The sequence below is a fragment of the Taudactylus pleione genome, unplaced genomic scaffold, assembly GCF_031769625.1.
Source record: "Taudactylus pleione unplaced genomic scaffold, aTauple2 ptg000312l, whole genome shotgun sequence".
Lineage (NCBI taxonomy): Eukaryota > Metazoa > Chordata > Amphibia > Anura > Myobatrachidae > Taudactylus > Taudactylus pleione.
The window spans coordinates 2,629,313-2,646,302 of record NW_028284713.1 but is presented as its reverse complement, the minus strand read 5'-3'; the positions used below and the strand labels follow the sequence as shown (position 1 = coordinate 2,646,302).

Below are 16,990 nucleotides of genomic sequence, written 5' to 3'. Positions count from 1 at the left end.
GATCGGTCAGCACCTCTGTGACTCTGGTCATCTGGTCTGTGCAGTAAACGGAAATGTTGGCCGCAACTTTCTCTGCATCTCAGTTTACAGAACAGATCAGATGACAGGGGGTTACAGGAGGAGCACAGGGATAAGCTGACGGGTCACAGAGGAGGTCACCGATCACCGTGTCTCTGGGTGCAGGTAAGTGTCATTTTTGTTACTTTCTATTAGAACTATTTTTAATTTTTATGATCAGCCTGTGGTCTATCAGACACACAGGCTGATCACAGAAGCCTGCTTCGGGCTCTGCTCTTCCTGTCAGCGGGCAGGGATGGCTGGGCTGGTGAAGTGGAAACGGGGGAAAGACATGATAGCGGTATAACCGCAGGGTTCCCTCCTGGTATTTTTTTTTTTTTTTTAACAACTTCAAGTAAATCTGGAGCAGATTACAAGTATGGGAAATGTGATCTGCTTAGTAAAAGAAAGCAAATTTAAGGGCTTGGAGGAGTTTTTTAAGAAAAGACCTCCAAAGTCCAAAAGTACTTTGATGCACCCATTTTCACATTATTTTAGTTAAAAAAAAAAAAAAAAAAAAACATTGCTAAATAGGTTCCTAAATGAGGCCCAGAATCTAGCCTCTGCACTCAGATGAGATACCTCTGTCACCAAAAGATAACATGATACAATAAGACATTCACTCAGCTGCTTAATGCGGGTTCTATCAACTATCCCTTTGTGATATTCATTGAATGTCAGTAGGACACACTGACCATGATTCCCACAGCCTCGGAATTGGTAGGTAGACAAATAGCTGGAACACCTGCAGCACAGCAATTGCTAAATGGAATTTTTTTCAGCAGGAAAACAAACCTCTGCATGGCACACTTGTAGCAATACAACCATGTCACCCGGGCTGCCGTCTGACAGATCCAAAGCCATTGCAGGAAACTGAATATCATTTTGCTGTTTTCCAACACTTTATAACCATATTCCTTTGCATATGCTTATCAGATCCCCCTTCAACTCGCAGTTCAATACCTTTCTCTGTCTCTACTAAACTATGATTCAAAGCCGAAGTAGTACCACTTTATTGCTAATATTTATCATAATATAACAGCATTATAGTTCCAGCTGTACAATGCTGTTGTCAGGGGTGTATTACTGCACAGCAGGAGGAGGCGAGGACATCGGAGGGAGAAAAATGCTTCTCTAGTCTGTAGAAGACAAAAAGAGAATACTAAGCACAGTACCACTATTGTGGCAAAGACAACTCATTTATCCGTCTTGAAAAATGACTTCACATATTGTATGTAAATAAATAATCAGACAGAAATATGTTTAATGAGCCCACAGATACTTAAATTGTTATTACTGAGTGTTTGTAAGGCTGCTTATGTTGCCATGTATCTCATTTCGGCTATTTATTACAGATGTACGTGGAGTGGACCCCCATGTTTTGGCAAAAACACCCTCAACTGTTTTTGTTCTCATTTTTTGGATATCTTTAACATTGATAAACAGCTAAAACCAAGCAATGTGGACCTGTTTACATGCAATACGAAACCAGAGATTCAGTTTTCAAATCCGAGTTCTGAACCTACAGCTGGGACTCGGTTCTACTCGGAACCCAAAAAGAGATCTGAGCCAGGACTCAATCTGACTCGGAAAGAGGCAGAGCAGAGCAGGGAGCCAATACCTGTGATCAGCCTTGTGAGTCTAAACAGACCACAGGCTGATCACTGTAAAAAAAAAAAAAACACTTACAGTACCTGTACTCAGGGACCGGTGAGCTCCTCTGGAACTCTGCTCAGCTCTACGTCGCGCTCCTGCTCTGACATCGGTCACCTGATGTGTGCTGTAAACCGGCAAGCCATGGAGTTGATGTGCCATGGTATGGTATTGGGGGTTTCTAGGTAGCGGAGAGTGTCCCCACTGCCGTCCAACTGACACGGTCACAATTTACTGAGATGCGCAGCTGCTGTTGCATGCGTCGGCTTCAGTGAAAGCGCATCTGGGACCTCATTCAGAGTCTCTTGCAAGCGGCTGCTCGCTCGCATCCAGCGTATGCAAATTTTTCAAAGTGACACCATGGGAAGAGATCGCTCGCCAAGGCATAAGCACACCCACTTTGGCTGTGCGAGCGATCATTCTGTATATGCTGACACCCATTAGCCTATGCTGATATGCCCACTTGCACACGTCATCGCCAGGAAGTGTATTAAAACATTGGTACATCGAGCACCATCGGTAGCGATCGCAGCGCCTGCCGCAAGCACTGCAAGGACTTCAGTGTAAAAAACAAGCATGTGACGTGTACTATGACTGCCTGTAAATTATGCATGCCTTAAAAACGGCGTTGAACCACTCTGTTCAACGCCTCTCTGTGTGATATTCACTCTGGCGTTGATATTCACGCAGGCGTTGAACCACTCTGTTCAACGCTTGCGTTCGCACCTCCACTTCCCCGTTATTTGTGTCCTGCCCCTGTTACCACCCTCAAATGGCCTCTCCTGTCACTCATTTCACTGGGCTGTCTTTGCTGGGCGAGCGAGTGGGCTGCGCTCGCACAGAGTAGTTTGCGCACGTGCAGAACGAAGCGTGCACATGCGCGTTCGCAAACCATCGGCCGCTTGCGAGCGCACAGCGCTTGCGAGAGACTCTGAATGAGGTCCCTTGTGTGCATCTCCAAATCAGGCCCTAAAATTCTTAAAAGCCTTATTGATTGCACTAAATTCTATGTATGCTGAGTTATGTAAGGGAACAAATGCCTGGAGCATTAATCTGTATTTAGGATACTGCACTGAGGCACATTAACTGATATCATTTCTCAAAATGTAACGCACTTAACTACTTTTGCTGATAATTAGTCACATACATTTATTTAATTAATCGTTTTATTTATAGGGTATGCATGTCAATATGATTTAGCATGATATTTGATTTAATCCCGTAGATTCATTAATTTCATGCATAACACCCACAGTGTTAAGTAGATTTTCCAACGAGCATGACAGACACTGTATCAATACGACTAGCAGAGAAAGCCAGTGCTTCTTACCATGTACTCATTGTCTCCAACATAACTGATGTGCTCATACATACTAATTAAATAGCTGCACCGGCTGGAAGAATTACAATGATTGAAAACACTTAATTCTGAGCACTGTGCATTCAATATTACAAGTTGCACAGTGATACTTTCTATCGGGTGTGTACAGCATTTCCACAGAAAAAGGTAAAGAATTATACTCCACCTCTACGGCAAACAGGTTTATACACAGAATAATGCACAGTCCCTGATGCCACTGATAATATTAGATTGCGGCCATATAAAAGGTCTACAGGCACAAATCTGACCAGACTTCAATTTATCAGATATTTAAAAACAAATTACAATACAGTATGCAATCATCCTGTCAAGATTAATAATGTTGACAGTATGATGTCGGCATTGTTTAAATGTTGATAAGAAAAATGTCAACATCTGCAGAATGTCGAAACACCGAATCCTACAGTACAGTTATCCTATTGACCACAGAGCTGGTGACAAGTTGGACTTGTCCTCCAAAAGTACTGTAGATGAAAAATGCTGAGGATGAGTCCCTCTCATCCTCAGCAATGCAGACCTGTAAGTAAATAAAGCACTTGGCAGGCCCCAACCAGTAAGTAAGAGGCTGCACTTTAGTTACATCATTCCCTCGGGCATGATGATGTCACCGAGTGGTGCAATTTCCTTATATAAAAGAAAGAAAGTCTGACATGTAGTATGTGCAACGTTCCTGGTATTACAGATGGCTATCCCAAATGTTTAAACTGCTTTATTCTCTCATATTTCAATTTGCTCATTAAGGGCCATATTCATTATGTTAATCCAGACGGACCCTTGATAGTTAACATTCTAACTCACGCCGAGCACCGGAGCCATTCATTATTTCTCCGATGCAGAGACAGCTGATCCGAAAATCAGCTGCCTCCCCAAATGTTTTTATTTCCTGCTACTTTGCGGAGCAGTGAAACTTAGTGCTGCAGAGTCTGACTCAGCAGTGCTAGTGTGTCTGCATGAACTAGAGTGTCTGCGTGAACTGCGTGAACTAGAGTGGTGAATGCTCCCATAGTCAAGCTCCGAAAATATTGTATTTTCATGGCTTAATGAATTTAGGTTCCCATACTAGTGTATGGGGACAGCGGACCACATTGGCAGAGAAAGGTAAGCAGGAAATATATGTAATATCTCCTGTGTTACCTTTATGATGAATGGCCCCAAAAGTTAATTTCTACAAAAGTAGGTGAAAATGTTCATATTCACTTGTTTTTGTAGAATTGAAGTGATAACGAACAGATCCCATATGCTGGAAAATAACCTTAGAGAACACAATTTCACAGTATAACACTTGTCCCGCCATCAAATGCCACGACTTTCCACATTTATAAGTAAATACTGCCTTGCGCACTGTATAGCTTGGCAAACACTAGTTAAAAAGTGTGTACTGTGGCCAAAGGCCGCAACCCGTCCTTAGAGGCATATGTAACAAAGTTTGATGTAAGATAAAATTGTGAGATATATATCACCAACCAGTCAGCTTCTAACTTACATTTTGCAGGCTGTGTTAAGAAATGAGAGTTATGAGCAGATTGGTTGGTTATATATATATATATATATATTTCACAATTTTATATCACATCAAGCTTTGATACATATGCCCCTTAGAGTCATCCACCACAGTGTAACAATCACTCTCCGATAGCTTCCTTGCAGTGCATACAGTACCTGCCAACTCTCCCCGATTGTGAGGGAGACTCCCAGAAATAGCAGCAATCTCCCTGACTCCCTGAAGAGTCTAGTAATCTCCCTGATTGTGCATTACCCCCATTATGCAGCTGGTGTATATATAAAACAATAGATACATACTTTCAAATGGGATCATTAGTATAATATCTCTGCATTGGTTATAGAGCACAATGATCCCTATGGTTACATGCATTTCCTGAAAAGTATCAGTGGGCCTGATTCAGAGCCGCTCGTAATCGGCCGCTCGTTCGCTTCGAGCGATGTTCGCACATCTGCGCATGCGTATGGGTCGTAATGCGCATGCGCCAACCAGTCATTGCAGTCGGAAATTGAGTGCTCACAAAATAGCGAGTGCCTGCTAATTTGAGTGACAGGATGAGGCGCTTGCGGGTGGTAACAGGGGAAGGTGCTTGAAAACGGGGAGTGGAGATCCGAACGCAGGTGTGCCAAACGGTCAAAAAGGGCGTTTTAAGGGTGTGCATAATTAACAAAGCAGCGTCATCGACCACGTCACTTGGTTGTTTCTTAGCCTGAACTGTTCGCATGATTGCGGTAGGAAAATCCTACCACAAGCACTGCGAGCAGTTCAGACGCCTTTCGATCTACTCGATTAATCAAATAGCGGAGATGACGTAGGATGCGAGCGGCCAGGGGGAGTCTGTACAAAAATAGCGCATGTTTCGTTCACTCGCTCAGACATAGAGGCGTCAACAGACCACAAAGGGCGAGCGCTCAATTTAAATAGCCGGCCCCTTTTTCTGAACGAGCGAGCGCAAATAGCGTCCGGCTCTGAATCAGGCCCAGTGTGTTTTTATTAACAAGTAGATCTTACTAACTGCTTTGGGGCTGTATGTAAATCAGTGTTATGACACGCCTCTCAGATGTAGCAGGACACGCCCACTTTACCACCGCGCTCATAGGTGCTGCTCTCACAATCTCCCTGAAATGGTTTTTCAAAAGTAGGTAAGTATGACGCAGGGTCACAGCTCCACTATCGTGCAATCGCTGCCAAGGCAGAGGAAGCATGTGATGAAAGGCGTCTGGGAGTGCCCATGCTGCCTGGCTGGCATAAGGCGATTTACAAACTGAAATAAACTGCAGTAAGTGACACACGTAAGCTTTACAGATGTGTCCTCAGTCACCCATCCTTTTTGCACCATATGGTGCGAGGCGCATGGCAAGACTTAAAACACTCCGCCATGCGTAATGATTTGCGGATCTTAGTACTTCTACATCAATTTAGCGTCATGCATGGTGCATCAAATGTCACTTGTAGTGTATTGGGTACTTAGGAATTGTATGTTTGATGCAATCGAGTTGGAATAAAGTTGCAGATTAAGCACAATGCTGCTCAGCTGGGTGCATGATGTGTCTCGCAGGAAAGGGTAGGTAGGTGAGGCACAGCCTCCCCTGTCATACTCCCTCCCCTATCATACTCTCTGTCCTGCTCCAGAGTTTTGAGCCATTGACTTCACCGCACCTCACTGCGGCATGCTTAGATCAGTCCCAGTTTAGCATTCCAGTCACACACCCAGGGCCAGATTAAGGGGGGGGGGGGGGCGACAGGGGTGGTCGTCCCTGGGCCCCCACACACAGAGGGCCCCCACTAGCAGTGCTGCAGCCGATGGCTTCACCCGCCGCTAATGTCCCTGCCACTAGTGTAGACTGTGCAGTGAGCGCGGCCACACTACACAGTGACATACACACAGCCGCCGGTGGCAGCTGTGCGTATGTTACAGCAGCCGATGAGAGTCACACAGACTCTCATTGGCTGCTGCTTCTACGAAGGGAGCCGGCTGGAGCTCGCTTATGAGCTCCGTCTTCCGGATCCCCCCCGGGTGATGATGGGAGTGACGTCATGACGCTGACGTCTCTCCCATACTGCAGGAGAAGAGGAGCCGGAGAGGACAGCGGCGGTCGCGTCAGGAGCAGGGCTTCAGGTAAGTTGTGTTGTTTTTTGTGCGTGTAAGGGGCACTGCATAGGGGGGCCGCTTCATGGGGGCACTGGGGGCAATGCATAGAACAACTACTGGCGGCACTGAATAGGGGTGGGCTACTACTGGGGGCAGTGTATAGGTGGGGGACTAATTCTGGGGACAATGTATAAGGGGGGACTACTGGGGGCGCTATATAAGGGGCACTACTGAGGGCACTGTATAGGGGGGACCACTATTGGGTCTGGGGGCACTTATATAACTGGGGAGTTATATAAGGGGCACTGCATAGGGGGGACCACTATTGGGTCTGGGGGCACTGTATAGGGGGAACACTACTGGGGCATTATATAAGGGGCACTGCATAAGGGGGACCACTACTAGGTCTGGGGGCACTACTGGGGGCACTGCATAAGGGGCATTACTACAGGGGACGGTGGTATATAGGGGCCCCCACAAGTTTGTTGCCCAGGGGCCCCCACAGACCTTAATCCGGCCCTGCACACACCGATGCTATAAGCACAGCCAGAGGCAGTGTTCCTGGTACTAGAGCACTGTACGTTTGTTGCAATTGTAGTGTGAACAAGATGAACATTCGGTACAAAACATACATGCTGACTTTTAATCTGCCCTCCCCGGGAGAAGCCTGGGGAGAGGCAGCATTCGGGCAGTGATGGGTGCAGGGCAGGACCATTTGCGCCATTAGGCCCCGCCCCCTCACGGCTAAACTCCCGCCAACCACGCACACTTTAATAGGGGTGGGGCCAAATTACACTATTATAATAGAATCGCGTCGATAAGCCCCACCCCCTATTGGCGGATTTCATGTAAGTTTCTCCCCATTCTGGCCCTTTCACTAGAAAGGGGGCGGGATGCGGGAGAAGTGCCTACACTGCCGGGAGTGCGGGGGGGTTACCTGAAAAAACGGGAGCCTCCCGCGACTTTCCGGAGTGTAGGCATGTATGGTACAAACTATGTGGCAGGAAACAAGGCGCGGCCTAGTCGCGTATTCCGTGGCGTGCTAAATGGGAATTATTTGGCGCAATTTCAGAATATTTTATATTTTTAATATGCACAAATAAATAAAACAGAATATATATATTTGACTGTATGTGCAGTGTATAAAGGCCTATTGCTGTGGATTGCACACATTTTGCATTTCTGTCACCAGGTGGCAGTATTTGCAGAAACCTGGAATCACTGCTACAGATTTTCCTTTTCAAGACTTTTCCACAGGAGAAGCTGTAAACTGACCTTGGATGCTGCAGCTCCTGACGTGACAGTTTACCTTCACTTTAGTCAGGAAAGGTTTTAAAAGTGGAATTAAATAGTACGATTTCAGTTTGATGGACAGAATAATCATAGCCGAAAGATATTTAAGATGTAAATAATAATGAAGGCATTAAAGGCTGCGTCTGGGGAGGGCTAAGTAGCCAAGACTGAAAGATGCTGAGATTAAATTGTGAATGTCAAGAACTAAATAAGTTTTTAAAAAAGAAATATAAATATATTTCGGAATAAAGGTCCTTGTGCAGTTGAGAGCCAGTAGCTTGCGCACGCCCGGCACTGGACGCAGTTGCCAAGGTAGTGTCCCACTACAGTGGGGGTCCGCAGACGGAAAGGGGAGAATGACACAGCGGGTGGGAAGAGAACTCTCACACCGTTCGGAGATGCTCCTCTACTTGGGGGAGTTTTATCAAAGCCAGGGCCGGCTCAGGTCTAATAGCACCCTGTGCAAAATCATTTCCCATAGAAAAAAAACACATTGTCCTCGACAGGAAAAGAACACATACACTGTCCCCCACAGGGAAAAACAAAATACATATCGGCCCCCATAGGGGAATAAAACAAGTACATCGGCCCCCACAATAGAATAAACACATACAGTACTTTTGCCCAAACAGGAAAGAATAAAACAGACTGATGCAACAATTGTCCCCACAGGATAAAAACAATTAAACACATTCACTTATTTCCCCCACAGCCAAATAAAAAACAAATAAAATAAATAGTGATTCATTTTCATTGCCCCCGACAGGAAAAAAAACACCCACATTGTCCCAATCAGGTAAAAAAAAAAACAGACATTGTCCCGCACAGGAAAAAACACTCACATTGACCCGCACATTGGAGTGTCTCCCTCCAGAAAGTCCAGACCAGACCAGTAGGTTGGAAGTTGATCCCACTCTTTCAGCACCTCATAGCTGTTCTCTGCCCCCACAGCACTTCTTCACTGTCCTCATTCCCTCATCGCCGTCCTAATTCCCTCATCGCCGTCCTCATTCCCTCATCCCTGTCCTCTTCACCGTCCTCATTCCCTCATCACCATCCTCATTCCCTCATATCCTCATTCCCTCATCGCCATCCTCATTCCCTCATCGCCGTCCTCATTCCCTCATATCCTCATTCCCTCATCGTCATCCTCAATCCCTCATCACCGTCCTCATTCCCTCATATCCTCATTCCCTCATCGCCGTCCTCATTCCTTCATCGCCGTCCTCATTCCCTCAGCGCCGTCCTCATTCCCTCATCCCTGTTCTCGTCACCGTCCTCATTCCCTCATCGCCGTCCTCATTCCCTCATCGCCGTCCTCATTCCCTCATCGCCGTCCTCATTCCCTCATCGCAGTCGTCATTCCCTCATCGCCATCCTCATTCCCTCATCGCCATCCTCATTCCCTCATCGCCGTCCTCATTCCCTCATCGCCGTCCTCATTCCCTCATCGCCGTCCTCATTCCCTCATCGCCGTCGTCATTCCCTCATTGCCGTCCTCATTCCCTCATCGCCGTCCTCATTCCCTCATCGCCGTCCTCATTCCCTCATCGCCGTCCTCATTCCCTCATCGCCGTCCTCATTCCCTCATCGCCGTCCTCATTCCCTCATCGCCGTCCTCATTCCCTCATCGCCGTCCTCATTCCCTCATCGCCGTCCTCATTCCCTCATCGCCATCAGGGCTGGCTCGTGGCCCATCACTGCACAGGCCTATGCTGAAACAGGGCCCCACTCTCACTGTGCTGTGTACTTGTCATGTAGCATGGCCCGGGCAGTGCCACCCTCTTCCAGGTAGCTCAGACGCGGCCTGTGCTTGACCCTACACACAGCGACACGAAGGCGCAATGTCATTGGTAGAGTTGCCGCATATTGTCCCTGCCCATGCACAGTGAGTGAGTCACTGACACTGTGCAGCTGCGGTGCTGTGCTTTGATGCGTGCGCAGTCCAAGAAAATGGCTCCACTTCATCCAACATTGCGTTTACCTCTGAATCAGGCCATACTGTACAAGGCTAAACACTAAGGCACAAAGTAAGCGGCTATGAAGGGGTTAGAGGACCGCCGCGATATTTCTGGGAATTAAACATGGAGCGGATTACACTAAAGCACTCGCATACTGCAATAACTTGTATGGGTTCCGTCGAGTGACAGATTAGGATTTACGCTGAACAGTGCATTATCCGAAACACCACACATGTTGACTCCAGGAGATGTACAAAAGATTTGTGAGACTGATGCATCGCTTTATAAACCAAATATTAACTTCAGTCATCTCCGCAGGGCGCCGAAAAAAAAACCAAACTCAACAATATCCTCATTAGAATAACTCCTCAGTTACATGTAATTTCCTGTCACTATTACATATTGTATCTTACAGAAAAGAGGCTTTGCTAATACAACATTCAGAAAAGAAAAAGAGCTCTATTTACCCTATAGGGGCAGCTGCACTGCTGACAGTGGACCCCCTTACTCCCGAATATCAAAGAAAGGGAATCTACCAATATTAAGCATGTGTCAGGGTGGTTCATGGAACACACAAGTGCTGTACATACTGTAAATGGAATGGAGGGGTTTCCAAATCTAGGTGATGGGTCAACTCTTGCTCATTATCAAACACCATATTATATTAAGGATAAATGCATGCCACTCGTATCATATACAGCACAGTACAGCATATCTGAATGCTGCTCTACTAGAACGTACAAACTATATTGTACAATAAATATATGATTTGGATAGAGGTAACTGGGGGCCACTGGTGGTCATAAGCGGTACTGCACCTGCATTTTATTATTGCTAAATTCCTTAAGTCAGCAGCATCGAAGCTTCTGGAGTTTCAGAACCCCTTTGAATATTGGCTGAAATCTATGGATACCCTGCTTATGCTGGACATACACTATGCAATTATAGGACCGATAATTGTACTACGTGTGCGGCCAACCAATGCTAAAATATCCATCGGTCGGGCATTTTGTAAGTTAAAAGTCGTCCGCTTCAGTCAGTGTATGCCCAGCTGCAGCCAACCGACAGATATTTACCCTGTTACTTCACAGGGAAGGAACGGGGAAATGCCTCCTCCCTGAGGGCGGAGGGCAGATATAGGGGCCAATACACTGTGAGATATCTTACAATGTATGCCCGTGATATCTGTAGACTGCCAGCCTGCTAGATAAAATGTCTTCTGGTCTGACAGACTTTTTGCCTGACAGTGTATGCCCAAAATTAGAAATGTGTTTTTATTTAGCTTTATTGGGAATGAATTTCCATTATTTAACCTGAACAAAGATTTGTATAACTTTAATTCCCAGTTTTACTGCATAAGTCAGTGGCCATTTTTAAATAAATGTATTATCTATAGCGCTGCATAATATGATAGAGATATATAAAAACACAGGTTAATCAACATGTTAACTTGAGGAACCTACAGTATGACTTCATGCCTGAACAGTGGCAGATGTAGGGTTCTCACCATAAGCCTCTTTATATATCTATATATATATATATATATATATATATATATATATATATATAGTGATAAAAGCACTGGAGAAGTCTGGGATGGCATATACGTGTAAAACAGATTTCTTTCATATGTGTTTTAAAACCCTCAAGGAATAGTCTGTTATGCCAAACAGACCAGAAGTGTCGGCTTTCGATAAAAGCCGTATAATGGGTCCTAGGAGCGTGGATGTGAGAACAGAAGGGAGGGTTCCATCCACAGACCATTCCAGGTGCTGGGCCTTTCAGTCTGAGAGCAGGCTGATTAGTAGTTGCACCTGGAAGTCGCTCAGATAAGCTGTGTTAGGTTTTGGTTCAGTGTCTCACATACCCTGGGGGAGAACAGACACTGTGATATTTGGAAGTGCTGTGTTTGTGTTTGTGGTACGGCAGTAGGCCCTGCCACTTGTAGAGAGGGAATAACCTGTCTAGTTAGTGCCCAGATGGGCTAGGATTTATTTTTATGTTTTGTTGTTTATATTGCACAATAAAACTGGTTCCGACCAGCTTGTACGAAAACCCTGGACTGGTGTGCTGTTTCCTGGCTGCTGTGTGTAAGGAGGTGTCCATCTACCCCAGAAGAGGGCCCCTTTCCCTGACTATATCACAATATATATATATATATATATATATATATATATATACACACACACACACATTATATATATATATAATATATACATACATACACACATGTATATATATATATATATACATATATATATATATATATACATATATATGCACATACACACGCACACACACCTGACCTAATGTGTACGTTACGTGCCCCGTCTATCACAGCACACTGTGCATGTTAAGATGACCAGGAAGATCACCGGGAATGGAGGAATGTAATGGGATGGTGTGCAGGGAGCAGAAGGGAGAGAGATAAAAGCAGGAGGGAATGGAGCAGAGAACAGAAGGGAGGTGGTAGAGAGTGCGATGGAAAGGGGGCAGGGAAGACAGGGGAAGCAGCAAGATGAGGTTGACTTTGGCAGATGCTGGGTCTATAACTACTACTAGTAACAATATTAATAACAATGATAATAATAAGTTACATTTGCGCTAGCTGTCAGTACAATAGCATTTTATGCTGAAGAGATACATGACTGTGAGGCTGCATCTATGGGAGCGGTCTGCAGATAGACACCAATATATATCCAATGTATCCCATAAACCCAAAATCTGCTCATAAAAATCATACAACACTGGCTGCAGCCAATGACTATGTACCTAAAGAGCAAAGAGAATTGATTTATTAAGGTGGATAGTAAACTTATTTATCAGCGAAACAACCAGCAAGTCCTTTTACAAAGAGAATATAGTCCCCGTGTCACTTTAATAAATGTAAAGAGGTCACCGACACCAGACGGGGAAGATATAACCTACTGTACTGTACTGTAGACACAAATATATTTACTGCAGAAGAGGTGTTACATGAACTCTCAATATTAAAAGTACAGAAGTCGATGGGTCCAGCTGGTATACATCCAAGAGTATTAAAAGAACTAAGAGTAAGACTTGCAGCGCCATTAATCACGTTTCCAGGGGATTGGAGAATGCAAATATACTTCCACTCCACAAATACGCCGCCGGGACGATGATCACAGCTGCGAGACTCACATCAATACTGAGGAAATGAGTGGAATCACTTTAAGAAATGGATTGGGTTCTGCATGTGTCAGTTTATTTGCAAAACAAAAAGTATTGTATCACCAGCCTCTATTTATATTTACATATCGAAACAGTGTAACTTTTTTTTGGTCCCTAATAAAAGATATTATATAAAATGATTACTGACTACTTAGTGTCAAACAAACTACAAATCCTTAGCCAACGTCTGCTCGGAGATCATGTCATACATGCGGATTTTCACGTCTCAGGGCCTGATTCAGAATTGGACCCGGTGTCGATTCTGGTCGCACGTGGCCGATGTTTTCAGTCTGCACGTGTCTGAGTGGCACTGTGCATGTGACCCGATGGTTACCGCCCGAGGACGCAGAATGAAATTTGGACGCAGAGAGAGACAATTTCAGTGGGCGTTTTTGGGTGGTAACAGGAGAGTGGCTAACTAAAAGCGGGCGTGTCGCAGACAACAACTGCGTCTTTTTTCGCTGTTGCACTGGTACAAGCTGCCATGTTTCAACAGATATTAGAACGACCATGCTCTAATGTCCAATGGTGCGTCTTAATATGCAAAGCAGCGGATTCGAGTCGCAGCCACTGGACATGTCTGTACGAATCCCATTGGCTGTGACGTTAGTATAAAGAAGCAGTCAGGTTGCATGAAAAGACGCAATCGTGGCGCATCTCCCAATCAGGTCCTCAGTAACTAGAGTAATATATGAGGGAGGATCAGTGGGTATGGCTTATGAAATAATAACATATTAGACAGTAAATACATTCAGACACTATAACTGGGCAATGTGATGACACTGGAGTGGGACAGCTCAGAGGATCTCATCCATGCTGGTTGTCCTTAGGGCCTGATTCAGAGCCGGACGCTCTAAACGAGCGTCCGCTCTGAATCAGGGCGTTTTTTTTTTTTTTTGGTGCGTCCCCCTGGATGCTCGCATAGCTGTGGGTTACCACCCACAGCTTATGCGAGCGTCCATGATGATGGTCGCGATGGTCAAGACCATTGTGACCATCGGGACCCTGCGGTAGGGTCTCGGTGACCGCAAGCCCTGGAGTGATTTTGGCTCTATCAGAGCCAAAAGCACTCCCACTGACATCACTAGTGATGTCAGCGGGGCCGGACCCAGACGGTAGGCATTCCCACGGTAACGCCTCCGCCTGGGCAGCCACGCCCCGGCACGCCCAGCAAAGGGGGCATGCTGTCATTCACCATCGACAGCACGCCCCCTTTGGTGCGAGACCCCGAGCGATGGCTTCCCCGTCGCTCGCCGGGTCTCACGCATGCGCACGATGGAGCAGCCTCCATTGTGCGCATTTGTGTACCATTGACCCACTTGCGAGCGTCCTGTGCTCGCGAGGGGGTCTGAATGAGACCCTTAGTCTTTGCTTTGTTATAGCTCATTCATGTATCCACCTCCCACAATCCATAATATAGGGACTGCCAAAGGGGAAGGCAGGGACTTTGGTATGGGGTAGGCGTGGCTAGACATGGTGGATGCGTGACCTTGCCCCATCTGTGTGCCCTAGGCAGATCCTAGACACCCTCCCCCTACTCTTGGTACCCACTGCATAATAAATTGAAGTTGGCATATGGCAACTGCATAGGATAATTTATTTGTCTTATTCTTATATACCAGACTTACAATGCACTAAGGGCCTGATTCAGCAAGGAACGCACGCACCCGGCCGCTGCGAGAATATGCTAATCAATGCATATGCACTAAGGGCCTGATTCAGCAAGGAACGCACGCACCCGGCCGCTGCGAGAATATGCTAATCAATGCATATGCACTAAGGGCCTGATTCAGCAAAGAACGCACGCACCCGGCCACTGCGAGAATATGCTAATCAATGCATAAGCACTGAGAGCCTGATTCAGCAAGGAACGCACGCACCCGGCCGCTGCGAGAATATGCTAATCAATGCATATGCACTAAGGGCCTGATTCAGCAAGGAACGCACGCACCCGGCCGCTGCGAGAATATGCTAATCAATGCATATGCACTAAGGGCCTGATTCAGCAAGGAACGCACGCACCCGGCCGCTGCGAGAATATGCTAATCAATACATATGCACTAAGGGCCTGATTCAGCAAGGAACGCACGCACCCGGCCGCTGCGAGAATATGCTAATCAATGCATATGCACTAAGGGCCTGATTCAGCAAAGAACGCACGCACCCGGCCACTGCGAGAATATGCTAATCAATGCATAAGCACTGAGAGCCTGATTCAGCAAGGAACGCACGCACCCGGCCGCTGCGAGAATATGCTAATCAATGCATAAGCACTAAGGGCCTGATTCAGCAAGGAACGCACGCACCCGGCCGCTGCGTGAATATGCTAATCAATGCATATGCACTAAGGGCCTGATTCAGCAAGGAACGCACGCACCCGGCCGCTGCGAGAATATGCTAATCAATGCATATGCACTAAGGGCCTGATTCAGCAAGGAACGCACGCACCCGGCCGCTGCGAGAATATGCTAATCAATGCATAAGCACTGAGAGCCTGATTCAGCAAGGAACGCACGCACCCGGCCGCTGCGAGAATATGCTAATCAATGCATATGCACTAAGGGCCTGATTCAGCAAGGAACGCACGCACCCGGCCGCTGCGAGAATATGCTAATCAATGCATAAGCACTGAGAGCCTGATTCAGCAAGGAACGCACGCACCCGGCCACTGCGAGAATATGCTAATCAATGCATAAGCACTAAGGGACTGATTCAGACCCGGTCGCAATCGCTGTGCGCTCGCAAGCGTCCCGATGGTCTGTGTAGGCACATGCATCGCAGTGCGCAAACTACTCATTGCAATTGCATACCGCCCGCTCGCCCAGCAAAGACAGCCCAGCAGAGTGAGTGACAGGAGAGGCCGTTTGTGGGTGGTAACATGGGCAGTCCATTAAAAATGGGTGGAGGTGCGAACGCAGGCGTGCCTGAGTGTTTCAACGCCGTTTTTAAAGCGTGCATAATTAACAGACAGTGTTATAGTCTACGTCACTTGCCTGTTTTTAAACTGAAGTCCTCGCAGTAATTGCGGTAGGGTAAGGCAACCACAAGTGCTGCGTTAGCTTTCGATGGTGCTCGATGTACCAATGTTTAAAGACACTTCCTAAAGATGACGTGCGCTGGTGGGCGTCTCTGCATACTCTAATGAGCGTCTGCATACACAGAGCGATCGCTCACACAGCCAAAGTGGGTGTGCTTATGCCTTGGCGAGCGATCGCATCCCATGATGTCAATTTGGAAAATTTGCATACGGAGGATGCGAGCGTCCACAACAAGCGAGCGAGTCTGAATCAGGCCCTAAAACCGCAGCACAAGATGCAGATGCCCAGCCCCATACTAAGTCGCCCATCTCCCTTTACACACAGCCTGATCAGCACGCAAGATAGCGTAAACATCGGTAACATCGAGACCCATCTGACTCATTAGCATAGTAGTGGTTGACCTGACCTGTTGCAGGATTTTGCCCGCTTCCTGTGTACAGCTTACGGTATGGCTGCGTATGCCGCTGCACTGCCTTAATTATGCACGCCTCTATAATGGCGCTATAATGCATTAGTTCGCCTGACCACCCCCGTCACCACCCACAAACGGCGCATCCTGTCAATCAATTTCGGAAGGGTCTGTGTACACACTGCATGTAGTCTGCGTACTATAACCCGATCACACTGGCTAGTTTGTGCACACGCAGTGCGATGCATACGCAAGCGCAGTGCAAAAATATCGCCCAAGTCCGTGCGTTCTCTCCTTTGCATTCCTTGCTGAATCAGGCCCTGTGTACAACACTATGGGGGTCATTCAGACCCACTCACGAGCGGCAGTACGCCCGCAAGTGGGTCGATGTTCCCCACTGCGCATGCGCACGA

General features: G+C 46.7%; 1 protein-coding gene across 9 annotated transcripts in view; it reads right to left on the bottom strand.

Moving 5' to 3' along the window:
* Window positions 1-16,990, bottom strand: part of LOC148510717 (protocadherin-11 X-linked-like) — a 1,446,380-nt gene that overhangs the window by 632,328 nt on the left and 797,062 nt on the right. The window lies entirely within an intron of this gene.